The sequence below is a fragment of the Amia ocellicauda genome, chromosome 4, assembly GCF_036373705.1.
Source record: "Amia ocellicauda isolate fAmiCal2 chromosome 4, fAmiCal2.hap1, whole genome shotgun sequence".
Taxonomy (NCBI): Eukaryota; Metazoa; Chordata; class Actinopteri; order Amiiformes; family Amiidae; genus Amia; species Amia ocellicauda.
The window spans coordinates 43684486-43691106 of NC_089853.1; the positions used below are offsets into that span (position 1 = coordinate 43684486).

General features: G+C 41.6%; 1 long non-coding RNA gene across 1 annotated transcript in view; it reads right to left on the minus strand.

Annotated features, from left to right (window-relative positions):
• Positions 1 to 6253, minus strand: part of LOC136748560 (uncharacterized) — a 137666-nt gene extending 131413 nt beyond the window's left edge. The window contains exon 1 of the long non-coding RNA XR_010816596.1: positions 5882 to 6253. This is a non-coding gene — a long non-coding RNA (uncharacterized LOC136748560). The remainder of the gene's footprint in view (positions 1 to 5881) is intronic.
• Between the last annotated feature and the right edge of the window lie 368 nt (positions 6254 to 6621).

Sequence of the window (6621 nt, forward strand, 5' to 3'; positions counted from 1 at the left end):
AGGTTCTTTGCCATCGTAAAACAGGATCCCCACCCCCGACATGTTCGCTGGGTTTCTGCCAAAATCGAGGCTATTGAATGTGAACGGCCTAATGATTACGCCACATTTAATTTCCATGGTCTAGGATGTATTTTGTTAATTTTACTTCCTCATTTTCTGGGCTCTGCTGAATTTATAACGCAGCACAAGGCAATGAAGCATGAAAAGACCAGCAGGAGGATCAGCCCCTCTTTTTGTCATTAGTAGAGGACCACAGACTGATTTGGGAGGAAAACGGCTCAAAACAAAGACAGGTACAGTTCTCCCACCCACTGTTGCTACCCAACAATGGACCTCCAATTCTGAAAAACAGTGCATTCTTCCAACCCACACAGGGTCTATCTCAAAGCCAAATTCACCAAGCAAGCGATCTGTTGAGCCACTCAAACCTAGAAAGTCATTCAGCTGTCCAGCATCCCCAAAATACTACTGTATACGAAAAAGTGTGCGGTTCTAAAACAAGTAGACACACGCCCAGCGATCAAAGCTGTTCAACGCTGAGGCGAGCCCAGAGCAATAAATTGTAAAAGACTGCTAGCAGAATAGGAAGGGAGGGAGAAGAAAGAGAGAGGTGGGGGGAGGAGAGAGAGGGAGGGAGAAAGAATTAAATAAAAACGCAATAAAGCAGCCACTGTGAAATCAATCTGCTTATAGTTTTGTTTAATAAAAATTCATGAAGGGTTGGTGGCTGAAAGCTCATAAGAAATACTGTGGGTCGAAGAGGGGGGTGGGGGCTTGTCAGTATGTATGTATGTTTGTATTGGGAGGGGCCACGCTCTGACTGAGCATCCAACCAGCCTGTTGTCGTGCAGCCAGGCCTCACATCACTCCTGCCTGTGTTGGTGCCACCAATCAACGGCGCATCTATCACTTTAAATTACAGAGGAGCCAAGCAGTCACCATCTGATTTGACCTTGAGTGGAAGCCAGGCTATGAGTGGGTGTCCGCGGCCTCTGCGAGAGCATGGAGGAATGCAGAGAGAGTCCGTTATTTGTGCATGCAGACTCTGTGTTTTAAAACTGCATGACCCAGTTCCTAAAGAGGCTGGTATGGTACGTGAGCCGAGCCTGGCTCAGATGCATCCGATAGTTGGTGTACTGTACTGTCCTTACCAGTGTGCGTTTTTCCTGAACAATCTGCGGGTGTGACCTCTGCACGGAGCTCGGTCACGTGGGAGGAATGGGTCCGCCGATTTGAATAGCTGCAATTCAACATACTTGAGTGAGGCCAGATCTTTGGCAGAGTTTAATTAAGCCGAGCTGACTTTTATCTGTGGGTTTGGAACTTGCTTTCGGTCATGCGATGTGTGCTTCCCTTCTCCTGTAGAGGCTTCCTTTTGAAAAGTACAGGGGGTTAGACGAATACAATCTAAATGTCTTTAAGTCACGATTTTGAAAGGAACACTCTCTTCCCACCAGTCATGTGAGAACAGGTCAGAATTGCTGCCAAACAATGCTCATGGTGAACTGCTTTTTTCTCTCTCAATATGCCATCCCCCTGAAGCTAGAACGTATGGTCAGAAGAGCTCAGAATCTTCATTCTGAATCACATATGAGAAACCAGCAGCATTTCCAAACATCCCTCTACCTCTTATCTTGTGTATAAATATCATCCTGTGCAGAGAATTATCAGATTTTTTAAATGTCTTCAGTTACCAATGTTTATCTAGCACGAAAACACAACACAGATCAGCTACTGTGGGTCAGTTAAAGCAGATCCCGGGCCAAACCATTTTGAGGTGGGGAGAAGGGGGGTTGATTGTTATAATCAAAGAAAATAAACGTTTGGGTCACTATAAAAAGATTTTTGGGTATAATCCATTAGTGTGATTTATTGTATAAGATTTCACGCAGTTTATGTAGCCAGAACCAGCCCCAATCTGCACATGATAACATCTCTTATACAATAAGACACACTCTTCACACAGTGTATTAACTTATTAAATATGCAGATCTCATGTATCCCACGAGGACCAGCCACCCTCTACAGCAATTACTGTACAATGGAGCCCAAATGCTTTAAAGATTATAAAGTAGCAGGATTCTGAACAATAGAGCATTATGTCTTCTCATATAATGCTACAGTAATGTCTTTCTTTTTTTTTGGGGGGGTGGGAGTTAATAGTTCAGATTATAACTTGAACGTCCATCACAGTCATTTTCAACATGTCAGCTTGCATTGAGATGCATTGAGATGCCAGGCTTTGTCCTGGAGGCGGCAGTCTGCATAATATCAGCGACAACTACTAGAGAAACAAACCTCTCTATATGCAGAGTTCAAATAACTACAGGTGCTAGTAGTTGCCAGTGATGTTAAACAAACAGCAGCCAGGAGGACACACCCCAACACTAAATGGCGCCTTCAGGTGAATTGACATCTTAAATATTAGTATATGAGCTATGAATTTTGTTGTTTAAAGATTTGTCATGATTTTAATGAAGAAAATGAAAACACTATTTAAATAGCTGAAGCAATACACATGGATTATGTAGGTATAATAGTATAACACTGTTACATTATTATTTATTTATTTATTAGCAGACACCCTTACCCGGCCAGTGCGATTTACAGTCAAGTGGGAGACAGTAGCCTATTCTTGGTAAATGCATATTTTTGATGTTGTAGTAGATTTTAATTCTTGCTTTATAAAAACAAGAGTGCTGCCTGCAACAATGCACTGAAGCTTGAAAGAAAACATTAATAGATTATAAATTTACATCATAAACATCAATTAGTGTTTTTTTATCCCATTAAACTAAGGGGGTATGAGTTATGCATTAGTTATGAATTAATACACAATTACCTCTTAACTGGGTTAATTACCATCCCAAGTACCGAAGCAGTAAGCAGTGGTCTAAAACAGTGCCCATCTACTGTATTCCACTGTCCGCCATCACGAGCAGCATAAACCACAAATAAAGATGTTATTCCGATTTGATTATTCACACATCCTATAGTCAAAAGGGGATATTAAACCTCAAGGGGAAGAATAAAAGTAAAATACACCTAGAATATTTTTTGAATGTATTTTAACACAATTTACATATGTGGTTGGCTTACACAAGAATTTCTTCAGATATAAAACAGAAGCTAATATAGATATTTAAGAAAGAGTTAAAGAAAAGCAATTTGGACCAAATTACTGCTAATGTGCGTGCTTGGTAACTATAACTACTATAAACCAAATTGCCATTTTCTGCAAATTCCCTGCTATAGAGGAAAATAGGGTACAACTACAAACATTTTCAGGTGTGCTTTTATTTTTCCAGTTTAGAGATCTATTTTCTCCCGTGTGCAATTGAACAGGGACGAGTATTCTTGGGGAACATGGGGAGAAAAAAAAAAAATATATATATATATATATATATATATATATATATATATATATATATATAATAAGAAACACAATCTTCCGAAACAGCCCAGCAGACAGCGGCAGGCATATCGAACAAAGAAGGAATGTCTTGAGTTCCAGGCCATTTATTCCGAGGACAATAACCCCTATCTTGTTTAACAACTTGCACAGCAGGGACAATTACACACGCTTTAATTGGCTTTCGCTTTAATTGCCCTTTGGGATGCTTGCTCTTGCCGATGCCTTTAACTCATCCCATGCTGGAAAATGATCAAAGTTTCATTGTGGTCCAGTGAAAGGAATTTAGAAGCAGGATGCGTCACACCGTATCCCTGTTTGTTTGAGCCCTTCCCACTCACTGCACAGGCAGAACAAAGGTATTCATTTTCAGGATCGCAGCGAAATCTGCTAGTGTTCCTCAACATTGGGAGGGACACTGCAGGTTGTGGTTCACTTATGCTTCGAGTCTCTGTGGGTTTGCTTGCCCTCCATCCAGTTACAGTCGACGGAAAGGCTGTTCTGACAATTGATTTTCCTATTTTATCCTCCTAGATAACTGATCAAAGAGCCTGGAAGAATGGCAAGGAATCAACAGTCCCTCCCAAAATCCTCAATCCAGTACTACTTGATTTCCTGGCCCTGCATATAAATAAATAAAAAAACGTTGGCAACATCGGCTATAAATGATTGCAACAAATCGTCCCAGAGCTATCTTGTTTGCATCCTTACAAGACTAATTTCATTTTAGACCTCAAAGCAGTCACTGTGTAACCTTAAACTTCTTCGCCACACATTTGGTTACACAAGATACACGTTAGTATTTATTTAATTGCTTCTGCAGAGGCTCCATTAATAACAGCCCAGATCCAATTGGACGCCTTTTCAGCTTCCATTTAAGCGGGCATGAATGAACTCACAGATTTCACCGTCTCACCCCCATTACTGCCACTGACAAACAGATTGATATACAGTTGCGTAAATGAAAAAAGAACTGAGGGGCAGGAGGCATGTGGCCATAAAACACAGAATAGTATAACCGGATCAATAACGATTTTCAAATCCAGCATGATATGACACATGCAGATTAAATACAGGCTGTGCTACGTGTGCTACTGGTACAGATCCCCTCCCGCCACACACTTTGAGTCAATGTCAAAGGCAGTTTAACCCATCAGCACAAAGTATGATGGTCCACATGCTGGAACTGGCAGTAGAGAGAGATCACACCACAAAAACAAAGCAAAGAAAAACCACTAGATCCAGAGGGGCCCATACCCGCTCTCAATCACTCCCATCTCGCAGCTTTATTTTGATCATTGCTCCGTTCTGCTCTAGCTCTTTATTTGATTTTCCATCAGGAGAGGGGAGATGGGGAAATAGCTGGCAGTTAAATGGAGCTCCAGAGTCCAGTCTGAGCTTGGGTCTTCAGGAAGTGCAGCGCGAGGAAAATCCGCACTGAAGCGGCCACATGCAAACCAGTCACCGCAGAGATGGAGGCGAAGCATCAGATTAGCAGCTCCGTTTGATCAAAGTGCACAGAGACAACATCGACATGCCCTGGAAAACCTCTGCGAAATATGCCGTTACATTATGCAAGCTGGCTCTGAGAAAATACCATGCAAAAAGTGTCTTACAATTCCTCACAAAGCCTTCTGATCAGGACTTAAAATTCAGATGATGATTGGGTGCAATGGACCTGACACTATTTTATCTTCTGATATTATTTCCACACCACTATCCAGTTTATTCGGTCTCTCTTTGCAGACGTCTGAAACTCCTCTAGAATAGAAATCAGGCCTTTTTTCTTTTTCTGCAAGGGACATTCCGATGCCAAAAATGCCCACAACTCATCACATGTAGCTCTTGCAGAGACCAATGAATAAACAATACAACCAGACCAAGAATTTCCAATATTATTTTTTCAGGATTGTAGGGTTGGGGCAGCAAAAGGTGACTTAAAACTAACTCGAGAAACTTTTGGTGCATGACATATGCCTCAGTTCCTCAGAAACCAAATCTAGTGCTACTGTTTTTAATTGTATTCACACTCTCTCCCATGCAACAGACTGAATGTTTTCAAACTGAATTGAACTGTAGTTTTCATGTGACTAGTTGCTGGATTGTTGGAGGGACAAGACAACTTTTAGTCGCCCTTTAATGGAGACTCCGCTGCTTTTTAAAACAAGTTGTCTGTAATTTCTCAATCACAGAAGAGGACAGGATGTGTTGAAGCTAATAAAGGAAACTGCTCCATCCCATAACTCCAACCATTGTGAAGGAAAGATAAGTCTGTTTGCCCTAACTTGTAAGGCCACCAACCTAAGGCCACCTACAGGGGGGTTGGTTGAACTACAACAGTAGTGAACACCTTACAGTCAATAGTTTTAATTATTGGAACAACCACTTTATGGTAAATAAATAAAAAGGATATCAATAAAATAAAATGCATTTAAATAAAAAATAAAAAGGAGTAAATTACCAACTCACAATTTTTGACGGTGCAAACGCAAATGAACAGCTGCTGGGATTTTTCAGCCAGGCAACATGCGTCTGCGGTCCTGAGAGCCGAGATGACGTCTCTTTTCCTGCTCTCTCAAACGCCTTCCAATTTGCAGGTTATTAAGGGAGATAAGAGCATTCGTTTGCAGCAGGCAGCTCTGGCTGTGGAGCCCATCGTGCAGCAGAGGGGTGATTAAGTTGCCTGCGCTCAAGTGAGACAGGCACATTGAGCAGGCACAGGAAAGCACGGGGATGGCAAACCTACATTTCCGCTCCAATTTCATTTAGCAGTTCTAGTGATTTAGTTAAATGAACAGCGATTGTTCCAATTAATAGTATTGAGTGTTATTCATCACAGCTGTCTAGGCCACCCTTCTGGCATCATTAGGAACTGATTTCTCTGGAGTTGCAACGTCTCTCTCTCTCGCTCTCCCTCTCTCTCACTCTCCCTCTCCCCACGTCTTAAAGACGCAGATGCTCCATTTATACACCAATATGGTATCTCAGCTTGCCAAGATTGGAATCAAAGTGTGGCACTGTTGTGGTGATGACTTCCAGCGAAATCAGAGGGAAAGGAAATAACTATCCAAGTTTGCCAAGCTGCATAAGAGAGACGTTGATTTGTATTTCAGTGCCGCAGTAGGTCTTGATTATCTGTTTGTATGTTTAACCTAAACCAGTTCTCCCCACAAAGAATGTATAATCACACGTCAACTTCGTGAAAATGA